We start from the raw sequence: 17527 nt of genomic DNA on the forward strand, positions 1-17527 counted from the left end.
CGATTCACATCCCTATTGTCAGGAAAGGTTTGTCTTTTTGCCATTGAAACCAAAATCTGCAAAAGGGTGGACAGCCAGAAATCTGTTGAAAACATGAGGAGGAATTTAGTGAAGCTCAAGGAATGGTCTAGAGTCTGGCAGCTAAGATTTAATGCTAAAAAATCATTTAGGATGCAAAAACCCAAGAGAGATATACAGTATTGGCAAGAAAGAGCAGCATCTAGGAGTGATTGTATCTGATGATCTTAAGGTGGATAAAGTGATGGCAAAAGCCAGAAAGATGCTTGACTACATAAGGACAGAAATGGTCAACAGAAAAAGGGAGGTGATAGTGCCTCCTATATAGGTCCCTAGTAGTGAGACCTCATTTAGAATACTGTCTACAATTCTGGAGATCACACCTTCAATAGGATATAAACAGAATGAAGTCGATCTAGAGGGTGCATACTAAAATGGTCGAGGTCTTCATTCTGAAGCTTATGGGGATAGACAAAGATCTAAACATGTCCACTCTAGAGGAAAAGCAAGGTAAGGGAGATACGATATCAACATTTACATATCTCAATGGTTTCCATGCACAGGAGGTGAGCCTCTTTCAACCAAAAGGAGTTTCTAGAACGAGGGGTCATGGGATGAGGCTGAAAGGGGATAGACTCAGGAGTAATCTTTGGAAATATTTCTTTACAGAGAGGGTGGTCGATGCATAGCATGCCCTCCTAGTGGAGGTGGTGAAGTCAAAAACAGTATCTAAATTCAAGAAAGCACTGATAAATTCAAGAGATCTCTAAGGGAATGATGGGAATTATAAAGCTAAAATAATTGGGTGGCTGGGCAGACTAGACGGGCCATATGGTCTTTTTCTGTTGTCATGTTTCTCTATTTCTATATAATGGGGTAGGTCTTTTCTGACAAATCTGATCAATTTCTTTGGGTGACCAAAATGTTGAATCAGGGGATAAGGCAAGATGTAATGCACTAGGATTTCCATAAGGCCTTTGACATGGTTTCACATAGGTGACTGATACATAAATTGGGCACCCTTAGTATGTTCTTAAAGTGATTGAATAGGTTACAAACTGGTTGAGTGGGAGGCGACAAAGAGTAATGATAATGGATTTTACTCCAAGGATAGGATAATCAGAAAAGTTTGCCTTTTGCTGATTATACCAAAATCTGCAACAAAGTAGACAGTTAAGAAGCTGTAGAAAATATGAAAAAGTATCTTACAAAGCTTGTAGAATGGTATGGCAGCTAAGATTTAATGCTAAAAAATGCTAGGGATGTGAATTTGTTTAAAATGAAATAGACAATGTCAACTGTATCGTCTATTTAATTTCATTTTATTAGAACCATGAGACTCAAGAAAAAAAACAAAATTTTGTGATTTTTTTAGTTTCATGACACTATGTACTAAGTTCTGTGCAGTAACCGGATTTAGTTCTCGCTAACTGGATTTAGTGTGCACTAACTGAAAATGTGACAAATAGGTTTAACAGTGCCAAATGGGGAGCAGTTCATTAGCTAGAACTGTAGTTCTGCATTCCCATTGGCTATCTCTTTAGTTACTTGTCTAAGTTGCCAAGGTTTCATGTTGGTGTGTGGTGAAAAGGTGCCACTTGTCTGGTAACAAGTATAAACAAACAAGTAATAATAGCATCAAGTTCTATTCAGCTTAAGCATGTAATGTAAGTGCATATTTTGAATTTGCTATTCCATCTTCTATCTCTTTGCTGCCTGCTTGATCTCAGCCCAGATACTGACTCTTCTTGCTTGCTGCCTGCCAGACGTCACCCCAAATACTGACATCTCCTCACCGTCCTCTTGCTGTTTCCCCACCTAAGTCCTGCTGGCCTAGGAACCCAAGGGCTCAATCTGCAGGAAAGATGTCGGTATAGGTGAAGTAGATCCTGTTCCAGCTTGAGCATGTCTGCCTGCTGTTGGCAATAGGCCTAGGGTGTTCCAATCAACCACAGTCAAAGGACTAATACATCATGACAGATTGCTGAGGCCATGTGTTCGTCAGACATATCATCAGCTCAGATGATCCCTGGTCTTCCTATCAGATACAGCAGCAACAGGAACAATTAAATCAGATAGCAGGCTGGCCATATTAATCGATGTTTTACCAGTACCTGAACCTCTGGTTCCACCTCTATTAGTCTTGGCTTGCAGCACCATGCCAATACCACATCTGGCCCCACTGCCTAGATATTGTGGAGACCCCAGGACCTGTCGAGGCTTCATCAACCTGTGCCTGATGCGTTTTGAGTTCCAAGCAGCCAGCTTTCCCTCTGACTGGACTAAGGTAACTTTCATCCTGCCCTTACTGTCTGGATCTGCCTTGTCGTTGCATCCTCCTTTGGGAATGAAACAAACCCCTCATGAGAAACCTGGAGGAATTCCTGGCACAATTCCATAAAGTCTTTCAGGAGCCTGGGTGCTCCTCCTTGGCAACTGTGGAGCTATTTTGACTCAAGCAGGGAGGTAAGAGCGTCAGAGACTATGCCATTCAGTTTAGAACCCTTGCCTCTGAGCTTAGATAGAATGGGGAGAGTTTAACAGCCATTGTTTTGAAAAGACCTGAATGACTGTTCTAAGAATGAGCTTGTCAGTAGGGATAAACCTCTGGGGCTGCATGATCTCATCACACTCTGTATTAAGGTGGACATCTGCTTCCAGGAGCAAGCAAGCAAGAGAGAGTGACTCCTCCTGAAAACATTTGAAGCTGGCGCCAAGATTTCTGTATTCTCTAGCAATTCCTACCCAAGAATATACCCATTGCTACCGTGGAGGTGCCCATGCAGCTCAGCTGGGCAAAATTAACCGATGAAGAAAAACAGAGATGGTGGTGTCTTAATTTATGCCTTAACTGTGCTGAACATGGGCACTATATGCCTCTTAGTGCCCGGAGAAATTCGAAAATTTCCAAACCTAGGGTCTTCTGTGGATCTTCACCACAGATGTGTTCCTAGACTCTGGAGCAGCAGGGAACTTTATTAAAGAAGCCCAGGTGCAACAATACATGTTACCCATGATTACTTTGGAACCCTCGGTGAAGATATCCTACATTTATGAAGAGCCCCTATCATTTGGTCTAGACTACTATTCCTCTGACCTTGTGAATTGGAGTTCTATATCAGGAGCAAATTATCTTCTCTCTTTATTTATATATTTTAGATTTTTTTATATTTAGGTACTGGTAGGTATTTTCCTATCCCCTGAAGGCTTATAATCAACAAAGGGTAAAGTGACTTGCCCAAGGTCACAAGAGGCAATAGTGGGATTTGAACACTGGATTACCTGGTTTGCAGCCTGCTGCTTTAATCACTAGGCTACTCCTCTCCCTTTGTTTTGCCTAATGCAGTGAATCCCATTATTCTGGGGTTACCATGATCAGTCTAGCAAAACTCCACCATTGATTGGAGAACCCTCAGGATTTTCTAATGGGGACCCAACTGCAATCAAGAATGTCTTCTCCCAGAACTGCAATCAAGAATGTCTTCAACTAGAACTCTTTCTGATTGCTGTTGCCCTGACAATCATCCCAGTGCCCCCAGGCCTTCCTTAGGCCTAAGCTGCCTACATCGTCATTTTCAATAAACATCAAGCTGAGACCCTATCACCTCATAGATCATATGACTGTGCAATCGATCTTCTGCCAGGCAAGATTCCACCAAGATGTCATGTGTACCCTTTGTCCATTCCTGAAACACAAGTCATGTCCATCCAAATCAAGGAAAATCTGAAGCATAGCTTCATTTGGCCTTACCAGCTAGAGCAGACTTTCTTTGTAGGGAAGAAATATGGGTCCCTACGACTGTACATAGATTACAGGGGTTTTAATGCCATCACCCAAAGGAATTGCTACCTGCTGCTATTAATCTCGGAACTATTCAACAGGCTACAAGGGGCCAGGATCTTCAATCTCCATGGTGCCTACAATCTTATTTGCATATGTGAGGATGACACCACAGACATGTGAAGACTGTTCTGCAAAGAGTATGAGACAACCATTTATATGGCAAGCATGAAAAATGTTCATTTGAAAGACTGAATTGCCCTTTCTGGGATACATCATATCACATCAAGAACTTATGATGGACTCAGATAAGGTGAGCACTAAAAGGAAGTTGCCAACCTGTTGGCCTTAAAGCTCTCCAAAGATACCTGGGATTCATGAACTACTACCATACTACTCATCTATCATGTCACATCTCACCTCCCTTCCTAAGAAGATTTCTGATACCAAAAACTGGACGACAAAGGCACTCCAAGCCTTTGACTGACTTAAGGTGACCTTTCTAGATGCTTCCTGGCAGTATGGTGCTTCAAACTGGTTGCAAAACCCCAATCTCCAGAAACCTTTCATTGTAGAGGTGGATGCTTCCACCACAAGGGTTGGGGCCACGCTATCCCAACTTAATGATAATGGGTTATTAGTTCCATGTATTTTTACTCCAAGAAGTTCTCGCTTCCAGAAAGGATTTATACTATAGGTGATTGTGAATAGCTGGCCATATAACTGGCCCTCAAAGAATGGAGACACCTTCGGGAAGGGGCACTGCACCCTGTCACAATCTATACAGATTATAAGAGCCTGTAATACCTCCTGCAAGCCCGGAGGTTGAGTACTCAGCAAGCAAGATGGCCATTGTTTTTCAATTGATTCAATTTCTTTGCTCTTTTGAGACACCTGGCACTCATATACCTCCATGGCACATACTTCACCCTGAAAGAATTCTGTCAGCTGCAGTTATTCTGGTACACTCAGGGAAGACAGTACTTCTGAAATTCCTACTTGAAAAGTTCTTCCACTGGGCCCATGATTCTCCATTTGCAGGGCACCCCAGTGCCTGGTAAACTCTTGAGTTACTATCCCAGTATTATTGGTGGTTCCACTTAGCTCAGAATGTCCAGCACTATATCAAGTCTTGCCTCTATTATGCCATTAAAAAGCCCTCTCACTGCAGTTCCTGGGGGCTTCTACAGCCTTTTCTGGTCCCTGAAAAGCCATGGTCCCATATAGCTGTGGATTTTTTTAATGGAGTCACCACCTTCCAATGGATGCATTGGCATTTGGGTAATAGCCGATTGCTTCTCTAAAATTGCTAATTTTGTTTCCCTCCCAGCTTGTCTTTGACCCTCGAGTTGGCCTAACAATTTTTCCATCGTGTGTTTCGTCTCCACAGACTGCCGGAACATGTAGTCAGCAACCGGGGAGTAGAGTTTATGATGAAGTTCTGGAAAAACCTTTGCAAAAAATTTAATATCACACTTGATTTCTCATCAGCCTGTTACCCGCAGACCATTGGCCAAACTGAGTGGACCAACCAGATCCTCAAGGCTTTCTTAAGAGCATATGCAAATCTCTGGCAAAACAATTGGTCTCCTCTACTGCCCTGGATAGAATTTTGCCACAATAACCACATTGGGGAGTTATCCAGATCATCCCCGTTCAACATTGTCTACAGCTAGCATCCTCAGGCTCCTGGCAGTATGGTGCTTAAAACTTTGTCCTCCCACTCAGCTGCCTGGGGCTACTGTCACATTTTGAACCACACAGGACAAAGTAGTGCTAAACAATTTCAAAGTGCAACATTTGAGGCTGGCAGCTTGAGGCACTGCATTGCCGCTATCCACTGAATAAAATGGGATTGCACCAGATGGGGATGGGTGGGAGAGAGATATGAGGGCTACAGCTGATGAAGATGCTCTGGATCTGGTCTCCAGTGACAATTCCACAGGGAAAAAGGAATTCCATGGAAAGGGATGATTTTGTGAGCCTTCCTGTGTTAGTAGAATTGCGGGAGACAAAAGCACTGCTTATATTTATTTTTTATACAGGCTAGCTTTCTGTGGACAGCCAGCTCAGAAGTTATGTAATTGTGAGACCTGCTAAGAGGAACTTTCAAGAATTTTTAACGTTAATATCCTGCTTTTAATGAAACAAATATTAAAGCAAAAGAGGAACATTCTAATACTGTTTGCAACTATATTTTTTATGTGTGCTAGTTCTAGTGCTTTAGATTAAACAAAGTCTTTACCCTAATATTAACATGTCATAAGCTAGAACCTGGTAATAGTTTTAAGCAGGAAAATTAAAGTATAACTTTAACAAAATCTTCACATGTCTAGAATTTAGTCTAAATAAATTACATTTCCTTTTCATCTTCTTTATGGACATCTCTTATGACCAAATTATTATTATTTTTTTGATAAAATATAATGTTTGAACCATAGTACCTTCTTAATTTGTCCTAGATGCCTAGGAACCCATATGTCATTATTTTCAGTATATCTATAGGTTTTTTTTGGTTGTGTACCTATCTGGTCATATGATCGCAATATGTTATCCAGCCTGCTCAGAAAAATGTAATGATCACCATATTCTGAAATTAAAAGTGGGTTATTGAGCAGTTGAAATTTTCCAAAAAAAAGTTGGAAAGTTTGAAAAAGTTGGAGGCTGATCAGCACCACTGATCCTTCCATACCCATGGACATTGTACCTGATTTACAGCAGGTGTATAGTTGGTACAGTAATTTAAAATGAAATTTCCTGCACAATACTAACTGCCCTTGCCCTAAGCCCTGCCTCTTTGTCATGCGCTGTTTCACAGTGCACGTGCTTTTACCCACGGAGTGGAAGGGGCAACGTTTGACATAAAGTTTTAGTTGGTAGAATCATTTGATCATTGTCTTCCTCAAACCTTTCATCTGGTGTTTCCCCTCCTGCCCCAATTTGTTTCTCCCTGTCCCAATTCCCTCCTTTGTTTTCTCTCCCTCCCCCTCTAAAGGACTCCAATTTTCTCAGTGCCCCTCTCTCTCCCCTAAAAATATTTCTGCCTTTCACCATTTCCTCCTTTGTTTCCCCTCTCCCTGCCAATTACTCACCCCTCCTCCATCTCTCCCCTGCCAGTCTCCTCATCCCATTCTCCCCTTGCCAGACCTTTGCTCCCTTCTCATCTCGCCCTGCCAGTCCTTCTCTGCTGCTTTCGTCCCTAATCATCCTCATTGCCACCCTCCCATCTTCCCATCACTCACTGCCTTCCTTGGAAATTTCTTTGCCCTCTCCCCTTCTCCAAAACTTGAGTGCTCACCTCCTCCCTCAGCCCAGATTCCTCCACTGGAGTTCTCCTCCTCCTCTAACTCAGACACTGGTTGGCTCTGCAGCTGCTGCTATCCTCTTCTTTCTCTTTCTCAGGCAGTGATTGGCTCTCTTCTCTTTCCCGAGGGCCAATCAGTTTTGGCTTTCATCATTCCATTATTGTCCTGTTGACCTTTTCTGAAGAAGCATGCAGTCCCATTCTGAGGAATTATGCAAATCACTATGAGTTAGCATGCTATTACACATTATGTGCTAAATTATGCAGGTGTATAACTGCATAATTCCCTGGTGTGTAAATTAAGAATTATGAACAAACTTTTAAAAATAAATTTTCTGGAGGCGGCAAACCAAGATGGCGGCACAGTGGGTCAGACGAACGCCAGCCACCTACTCTTTCTAAAAAAGATTTCTTTTAAACTGAAATGCCATCGGAGGAAGGGAAAAGTAAAGGTTTTCCCTCCAGAGCCCTTACCTGGCCCAAGTCAGCTGGATATCATTCGTTTTTTATCCCAGGCAGTGAATAATGAGGGAGTCGAGGAAACCATTACATACGCGGCAGCAGGAGAGCAGCGAATTTCACCAGCAGAGACGTCCCTCAGCCCGGACCTGCGTGCACCCCCGGCGCAACGCGACCATACCAGGGAACCTGCTTCATCACAGACGGATGACGTCTTACCGTTGGAGCTGGAGGGAGAAGTCCCTGAGGGAGCGGAAGGCGAGGAACTGGGCCAAATGCGAACTGGCCCAGAAACAGATGGAGAGATGCCGGAGACATCGAGGGAGGCTCAGTTGGAGGAGGTAGGAGCTCCCGTGGCCGGAGAGAACACCCAACAGCCAGAAGCTCCTGGTGAGTTGATGTCGGGGTCAGCGAGGCCAGGGGCGGTGACCCTCGAAGCGATTTGGGACTTAGTAGCAGGCCAGGGGCAATCTTTAAAACTGCTTGAAAAAAAAGTGGACTCCCTAAACTATAACCTGCAAGAAAATATATTAGGAATTCAAGAACAGGAAACTGTCTTGATGAATAAAGTGTCTGAAATGGAGAAAAAAGTACAAACAAATGCCGCAGTAAACTCAGGAATAATAAAAGAACAACTTTTATCTTCACGGCGTTTGGAATTACTGGAAAATGGACTGAGACAATTGAACATAAGAATCCTAAATTTTCCCCAAATATTGGGAGAATTACCATATATAAAACTTTAAAAAGATTTTTGACTACTTCCTTAGGCTTTTCTGAACAAAATATTCCTTCGATAAATTCTTGTAGATTTCTTATTAATAGGGTAGTTGCCAGAAATGAAAATGAAAATCCTTTATCTAACTTGACGGGTTTCCTCGAAACTCAAATTTAGATATAATTGATAGAAAAGTTCTTATAGTTTCACTTGTCTCAAACCAAGATGTAACGAATGTAATGAGAAATTATTTAAAAAAAATTTCCTGTGAGTTTCTGTAATCAAGACATGACTCCAATTACTCAGTATCGCAGAAAAGAATTGCTATCTTTTCGACAAAACACCATCTCATTGGGTTTCACATTTACATTACGATACCTCTGTAAATGTATCTTAAAGAAAGGGGAAGAAACTTTTGTGTTCTTTCAAACTGACCAATTGCGGCAGTTTATTGAAGCCCGAAGGCCTGTAACATCATCTCCCAATATCTAAGAGGTAGTAGGTCTATTTATTAATGTCACTGTGATACTGTGTAAAGCCTTTTTCTTTGCGTTTTTGATTTCTTGACACTCCTGTTAAACATTTCCGCTTGCCTTCATTTTTAGATATTTCTTGAATGAATATACTTTGAAATATCCTTTAATATAAACGTATGGGGTAATGGATAAATACAAATGTTGTGTTATATATTTGTAATGCTGAAAATTATGAAGTATAATGTTTATTACTTTGGAAGGATTATCAAGTGTAAAATTGAAAAATGATAAATAAAAAAAAAAAAAAAGAATTACTGCTGCTGTGTGTTACTCTAAGATGGTAGCTGCAGAAAAGTTTAGTCATAAGGACTGGTGAAACAAGAAGTTTGAGGCTAGCATTTCTGACAAGCTGAATCTGTGCTCTGCAAAAGGCTTAAACTAGGGGTTCCCTAACTACTGCCCACAGAGAGACTACATCTGGCCCACAGAGGAAGGGATTTTTTTTTTCTTCCATTAGTGGCAGAGGCAGAAAGTTCGGTGGGGTTTCAAGGTCCTACCAGTGGAAGGTTAAGGACACACATGGTGGCATCTTTACCTGCTGCATTCATGTCACTTGGGGCAGATTTTAAAATGTACGCGCGCGGCCTACATTTGTGTGTGCTACCCGGCGCACACAAATGTACGCCCAATTTTATAACATGCGCGTAGAAGCATGGCTACCATGCATCTTCACCTGGGTGCACCAGCATGAGCTGTGCCATAAGACCATCATACTGTGCTGCCAAACCATGCTCGTGTCCAAGCCTGATAATGCACAGACCATGGCACTGCTTCTCTACCAGAGGGCCACCACCCTGGTTGAGTTCAAGCAGATGAAGTAGTGCAATGACACCTGGCACCAGTAGCCACACCCGCAAGAGAGCTAGGTGACAACATCTTATTCAGGCCCCCGTGCAAGATGCTGCTGCTTCAAAATGCTGGTGGAGCATAGCTGCAGCATCCCCAAGTTGGGAGCCATCACAGAGGATCTGCAGGATGAGGAGGAGGAGGAGGAACAACATGCCCTAGAGCTGCTTGGCTGTGAGGTTGTGTTAGTGCTGCAGGTGGGCAGCAGGTGTTGATTAAGGGGAGGAAAGGCTGGCGGGGTTTTCCAGACTCCACCAGCAAGAAGACAATAATGCCTGAGCTGGGAGGGTTGAGTGAGAAAGGAGGTAATGAGTTAGAGGGCGGGAGGGTGTAAATGAGAGAGTGAGTTGAAAGGATGAGTGACAGGAAGGGAAGCAAGAGAGTGAGTGGGCAAAAAGGGTGTGTTAAAGCAAAGGAAATGGTGGGAAGGTGGGTGACTGAGAAAAGAGCGGAGAGGGAAAGAATGAGAGAGAGAAAAGAGGGGAGAAAGATGAGTGAATGGGAAAGAGAATTGGAGAGGGGTGAGAGGAAAGGAAAGAAAAAGGAAGGGGTGGAAGTTGGGAGGGGGAAGGGCAGGTATCAACCTAATAAATGAAGGTTGACCGACGTGCCGCAAATGCGCAGTAGAGAGCAGCTCTACTGCGCATGTGCGGGCGAGCACGTCGGTCTTAGCCAGCGTCAGAAAATAAAAACATGGCGGCGGCGGGTGGCAGCGGCGGCGGCGGCGGCAGTGGGCGGCGGCGGCCAGTAGCGAGGGAGGGAGGAGAGAGAGAGAGGGAGGGACGGACTGAGTGAGAGGGAGGGACGGAGGGAGGGAGGGAGGGAGTGGGAGGGAGTGACTGAGTGAGAGGGAGGGACTGAGTGGGAGAGAGGGAGGGAGGGACTGAGTGAGTGAGAGGGAGGGAGGGATTGAGTGTGGGGGAGGGACTGAGTGAGGGAGGGAGTGGGAGGGACTGAGGGACTGAGTGAGAGGGAGGGAGGAGTGGGTGAGTGTGTGGGAGGGAGGTAGGGGGTGGGGAAGAGTGAGGGGAGAGGGAGAATGAGGGAGAGGTGAGAGACAGGGATGTGAGTAAGTGGAAGGGGGAGAGGGAGAATGAGGGAGAGGTGAGAGACAGGGATGTGAAGGGTAAGAAGTGGAAGGGTAAGAAGTTGTGGAGCAGAGAAAAAGGGAGTGGAGGAGGGCTGAGGGGGAGGGGATGGGATTGAGAGAGGGTGGGGAGTGACTGAGGGAAGGGGAGGGGAATTTAGGCTTAAGAGCCAGGAGAGTCTTCATGAGCAGCAGATGGACTGGGTGAACTGGAAAACTAATTGGTCAAACTGGTTATTTCGTTGCCGCGCACATTTTATAAAATTCCCTGACATACGCATGTAAAAGCCGAATTAGGGGGGGTAACTGCTATAATAACGCAAGTTAAATCTGTTGGTGTATCCCTTTAAAATAAGTAGAAATATGCGGGCATGGCATTTCTGCACACTTATCCAGCTAAATTTGGACTTATCCAGCTAAGTAGCGCCTTTGCCGCTAGCTACCGTAGATAAATTTGATCTTACCCGGATAAATAGCGTTTTGTTTTGGTTTTTTTTTACTTTTCCACTATCTTACATACCTGGATAAGTCCAAAAAGTGGTATTTAGACAGACAAGTAGCGCTTTTTAAACTTATACTTAACCACATAAATCGTAACTTGTCCTGAGATAAGTCCGAACTTACACAGCTTAAATACACGAACATTTGTGCATGCATATGTATTCGTATTTATAGCCTGCACATATCGTATCCAGGCAGGTCCTAAATACATTAGTAAATTACCGTGCGCCCATACAAATGCACATATGGGCATACGCAAGAAGTTTTGAAAATTATCCTCAGAGAGTGCCGGTCTGCTTTAGGCAGAATAAAAATTATTTTATTAATTAAATAGAGTAGAAATTGAAAGATATGCACGCACCAACAAAATCTCAAGTAAAACTGTCCATACGCTACTTTGCTCTAGACAAGCATTTCAAAGGTTTACTAATGCAATAATTCTACTCTTCAAGAGCAACTACTTGTAAAGAAAACAGTCGCACTTTGTGAACCTATTTTGTCCAGCTTCAGGTAATAAGATCTTTCTTCTGCCTTTTTTTTTTTGTTGTTTTTAGCAGTCATCGTTTTCACATGATACTGATTAATTGTGCTTCAGGCAACTTCTGAAACCATTTGTGAATGGTTACATATTTACCTTGTGAAACCAATTGTTTAGTTGAATAATAATGCATCCTGTCACAAGCTGTACTATACGGGGCAATGAGCTTTGGGAATGATGAACCAATAGTTTTAGTTTTGCAAAGAACCTTCCATGGCCAAGTGAGAAAACATATATATATATATTTTTTTTTTTTGTTTTTTAATCAGTGATAGTATGACAATTTAACAAAGATCATGGGTTAAATGTATTCTGTGAGGTGCAAATGTCCCACTCATAACCTCAACCGTGTCAGGTTTATACTCGACTCCTCCTTTCAAATCCCATATGATATCTCCAACCCCACCCACCACACCTCCCCTCACAAATTTCAGTTCATATTACCATGAATGAAGCCCTCTGGCACAACCTTATTCACAAAAGAAGATCTTTATTGGATGATTATGGCCGCAGCATAGGTCAAATTACACTACTAAATTAACCATGAATTAAACCCTAGACTAGTGGTTCCCAAACCTGTCCTGGGGACCCCTAGCCAGTCAGGTTTTCAAGATAACCACAATGAATATGCATGAGATAGATTTGTATACAATGGAGGCGGTGCATGCAAATCTATCTCATGCATATTCATTGTGGATATCCTGAAAACCTGATTGGCAAGGGGTCCCCCAAGATAGGTTTGGGAACCACTGCCCTAGACCATTATGCAATCCCTATAGGGTGACCATACCCTCACCTAAGTTGCATTTTGTAAGTTGCAATATTCTGGGCCTGGGCCATTGAAGCCTTGCCCCCTTCAAAAATGTCCTGGTTCTACAGCAAGAGCAGGACTCATCTATTCAGGATGCAGCTAAAGCATTGGGGGTGATCAGACCAATCCTGGTCTTCAAAGCCAAAGACCTGACAAGCAACTCATCTACACTTTCACCCATCCATGCAACACAGTGGCAGGAGGTACCCGGTTGCTATTCACTGCCTGACCAGCTTTCACATCGCACCAGCCATGCGCAATATAACAGCAGGAGGTATTCTCTGAACAACTTTAAAATAGCATTTGCAGTACACACTTAAAGCATGGTGACCCTGCCACAAGCCTCACGGTAGTGACACCTCGCTTACCGTGGACTCCCCATCAACCTAGCTGTGGCCATATGCCAACAACTTCAATGCTGCCTGCAATGCAATAAGGGCTTTGTAGCTAAAAAAAAGCCCCAACATGGTATAGCCCCTACTGAATCACTGTTGAAATCCCTTTCACAACTTGGTATGCATGATCATTCTGCAAGATACCGCATATTCCTGCTGCTAGCACGGGTATTCTTCATCCCAAGGAGGACAATAGCAGATCTGTTATGACAGTCAAGCATCATTCCCCCTTCGTCTATCAAACCCAGAGTCCAATAGCAATTGGTTATTAGCTAAGGAATCATGGCAATATGCAAAGAATCCTTCAAGGAGCTGAGATGTTTTAGCCTGAGAAATGTCACTGGCGCAGTGGCATGCCAAGGGGATGTGAGCCGCCACCACCATAGCCCAGACAAACCATGCCTGGATTCCTTGCAGGGAATGAGCGACTGAAGAGACGAGAAGGAGCCACAGGACCCAAAGCAGCTGGGGTTCCCAACCTTCTCAAACCCAAGGCACACTGCATGGCAAACTGCTTTGCACAGGGCTGACAGTGCAGACATGGTGATAATCCGCATGGCAAAAGAAGAGCTTCAGAAGGGAAAGAGATGGATGACACTCAGAAAATGCTGTCATGCAAGTGCTTGTGATGGGGCTCTTTGTACTGCATGCTCAGATTTATTTATGAGTTTATTTTTTTTATGAGTTTTTTTTTCATACCGAAGTATTAGTGTTGGCCTTCATTCCGATTTACAATTAAAGCAACTCGATACATTAAAACAGAGGTCAAATATTAAAAACATTAAAAACTGGGTGCAGTTTTAACTGGGAATAACCTAAGAACTTTGGAATAGCCATGTGATATAATATAATATAATATAATATAATATATTAGTACTATAACAGGTGAAGTGGGATGCTCCAGCGACATGTGCTACGTTGTTTGTATGGGGGTACTAGGTGGAGGGAAGTGGAGGAGGGAATGGTGAGATACGGAAAGGAGGTAGTGTGCGAAGGGGGTGCTGCCCAACGGTGCTCTGTCATCAGCTGAGCGAACCGAGACAACTAGCAAAGGATTGTTCTAGAAACCATGAGTGATGAAGCATGTAACATGAAACATTCTGTTGTCATCGAGTGGCAGATCTCATTTCTGTCGGTTGCTATCTAGAATTAAGGAAAAATTGCATTCGCTGTCATCTGCTGCCAGGAGACATGCCCGATCGGGCATGCCTGAGCAGACTCAAATGACAAAAGGGGGTGCACAGAGTATTTAAAAAACAGAGCCAGCAGATTGATTAACTCAAGAACTTCAATGAAAGGTACTTCTATCAGCTGATAATAAGCAGGCCATAGATGCAATATAAATTAGAAAGAGAAATAAAGTAATTTAAAAAAATGACGGCATGCCCATGCTATAAGTCTGACATTAAGACTGAGGAGTCAGAATATATGGCACTGCATAGCCAAGGATCTTACTGACTTTTGCTATTGCTATGCTACTACCCCTTCCTGATAGGTATGGAGAGTGTCCTGATTGGAGCAGCAGTTACTATCCTTAAGGTATGGGGGTAACCTGCACAGAGCGGCAGCTACTACCCTTAAAGGAAGGCATTGGGGTAATATGAGGAATAGCAGCACTAACTACTACTACTCGTCTATGCTAGTCCGTTGTGCTTTAGAATGAAGACTGATTGCGCACAGTCCTGTTAAAGAGGTCTCACTGGTTTGGAACCTGAAAATCACCATCTTTTTCTCCTGACACATTTCCTCAGATGCATGTAATCATTCCCACTCTAAAGACCTGGAGGGGGATCACTGCACTCTCCCCCCCCCCCCCCCCCTGCCCACATCACTGCTGAGGGTCTCCCCATCTCCCCCACAAACCTGGGCCCAGCCTGGCCCCACCACCGGACACCGCCTAACCTATGAGCACTGCATGGCATGGCTGCTAGTAGCACACATTCCTTTTAATTCACCCCCATTTTTTTTTTTTTAATTATTTGCATACGGTGGGGAAAAGACCATCCCCACCGCACTCCTGCTGCTGTACCTCCGTGCCAGGCCACGGCAGTAGGAGACGGCTTCTAATGGGCTGAAAGCAAGGCAGGCTGCCTCGGCCACAATGCTTGTTTGGAGGGGGTCTCGACTCCTGTTACCGTTAGGAGGGTCCGGGAGATTCTAGCGCCACATTACATGCACGCAGACTCACCTGGAAAGGAAGTCACAATGGAAAAAAAGGGAGCCACATAGGAAATAATAGTGCTAGAGTTGCAGCTTGCATGAGGCTAAAGGCCTTTTACTGGCAACCAACTTCTCTTTCTCTCCACAGCAATGCTGAGCATGCCCTGTTCCCTCTGCCTGAAGCAAAATTTCACCAGCCCTCTCACCAGTCTCTGTGCCCCTCCGCGGAGGCAGAGCACCTCCACTATTGTGGCCTGCCCCCGCCCCCCCTAACTTAGGATGGGGGTCAGCTCCAGCCTCCTATAAGTGCATAGTGAAAGGATTTGGATTTCGTTACTCACAGGTTCCAAAACTATGCTCAAGGTGAGTTGCAGTTCAGGTACAGTAGGTAGGTCCCTGCCATAGAGTGAAGGTTTATAATCTAAGTTGATACCTGGGGCAATGGAAGAGGACAATATGATTTGCCCAAGATCACAAACAGCCTCTGTGGGTCTCAGCCCGCTGTTTCAAGCACTAGACTACTCCCACTTGAGAAAACTGGATTCTTTACTGTTTGGTGGTACTTTTTATTCTGCCTTTCTCAACATGGCAAAGAATTTACCTCCCTTCTGAGGCAAAATTCACATTTTGCCTGGTTTCAGAAAATAGCATGTGTGACAGGATTCCTCACTGTTCAGGTACCTCATGCACAGGGAAATTTGCAGGTGAGCTTCCCGCTGCATTACACCTGTATGGGACCAGAAGCTTATTTCTTCTGTCAAAACAAAATGTTTCTGAGCAGTGTGACAAATAGTATGATATCAAATAAGGCAAAAAAATGTTAGTGACGAATCACACTACTCCTTCCTGAAGTGCACAGTAATCATGCCTCCACTCAAGAGGAATGCAAAAGCAATGTCAGTGTACAAGATATCTTATTGCTTGGACTATGGTTTTTAAAGACGAAAGAATCAGGGTGCTCTGCCCCTTTCTGGAACTCACTGCCTAGTTCTCTAGGGAAAACCAAGCCAAAACCAGGCAGCACCTCGCCACAAGTCCTAGTTTCTGAATCTAGGCAAACTAGCTGTTTCACGAATAGGCAACACAACTTTATAAAGTTTAGTAAGCCCAAGGCCATCCTAGACTGGAGCAAATGAATGAAACAGCAGCACTTTCTGACAATGCGTTGGTTCAAAGGGAGATGATGGGTAACACACATTTTCCAAGGTACGTCATATCACCCATCCCTAAAAAAATCTGCTTTTACTCTGGTCAGGTGATGGATATATGAGCTTTTTCCCTACTGTTTCCTAATCATTAAGTATATGTTAAAACACTCCTGAATAGTTGAGTTTCATTTTACAGGATTTTATATGTGGCTAACTCATTGAAATCGTCGGCTCAGTGTGCTGCGGCAGTCAAAAAAGCAAACAGAATGTTAGGAATTATTAGGAAGGGAATGGTTAATAAAACAGAAAATGTCATAATGCCTCTGTATCGCTCCATGGTGAGTCTGCACCTTGAGTGCTGTGAACAATTCTGGTCGCCGCATCTCAAAAAAGATATAGTTGCGATGGAGAAGGTACAGAGAAGGGCAACCAAAATGATAAGGGGAATGGAACAGCTCCCCTATGAAGAAAGACTAAAGAGGTTAGGACTTTTCAGCTTGGAGAAGAGACGACTGAGGGGGGATATGATTGAGGTGTTTAAAATCATGGAAGGTCTAGAACGGGTAGATGTGTATCGGTTATTTACTCTTTCAGATAATAGAAAGACTAGGGGGCACTCCATGAAGTAAGCATGTGGCACATTTAAAACTAATCGGAGAAAGTTCTTTTTCACTCAACGCACAATTAAACTCTAGAATTTGTTGCCAGGGGATGTGGTTAGTGCTAGAGATGTGAATCGGAACCAGAATCGGTTCGGATTCCGGTTCCGATTCACATGTGGGTTTTTTTTCATCGGGCCCGATCGCGGTTTTGTTTGGCTGTGCCCGAGCCGATAAACAAAAAACCCACCCCGACCCTTTAAAACTAATCCCTTTGCTTCCCCCACCCTCCCGACCCCCCCAAAAACATTTTACAGGTACCTGGTGGTCCAGTGGGGGTCCCGGGAGCGATCTCCCGCTCTCGGGCCGTCGGCTGCCACTAATCAAAATGGCGCCAATGGCCTTTGCCCTTACCATGTGACAGGGTATCCGTGCCATTGGCCGGCCCCTGTCACATGGAGGGAGCACTGGATGGCCGGCGCCATCTTTAAAAATGGCACGGGCCATCCAGTGCTCCTACCATGTGACAGAGGCCGGCCAATGGCACGGATACCCTGTCACATGGTAAGGGCAAAGGGCCATCGGCGCCATTTTGATTAGTGGCACCCGACAGCCCGGGAGCGGGA

The 17527-nt window shown here is 44.1% G+C and overlaps 1 protein-coding gene across 4 annotated transcripts in view; it reads right to left on the reverse strand.

Moving 5' to 3' along the window:
* The window catches only part of ZNF532 (zinc finger protein 532), a 229839-nt gene that overhangs the window by 89766 nt on the left and 122546 nt on the right, over positions 1 to 17527 (reverse strand). The gene's annotated exons all lie outside the window — the stretch shown is intronic.

This window comes from Rhinatrema bivittatum, chromosome 1, assembly GCF_901001135.1.
Source record: "Rhinatrema bivittatum chromosome 1, aRhiBiv1.1, whole genome shotgun sequence".
NCBI lineage: Eukaryota > Metazoa > Chordata > Amphibia > Gymnophiona > Rhinatrematidae > Rhinatrema > Rhinatrema bivittatum.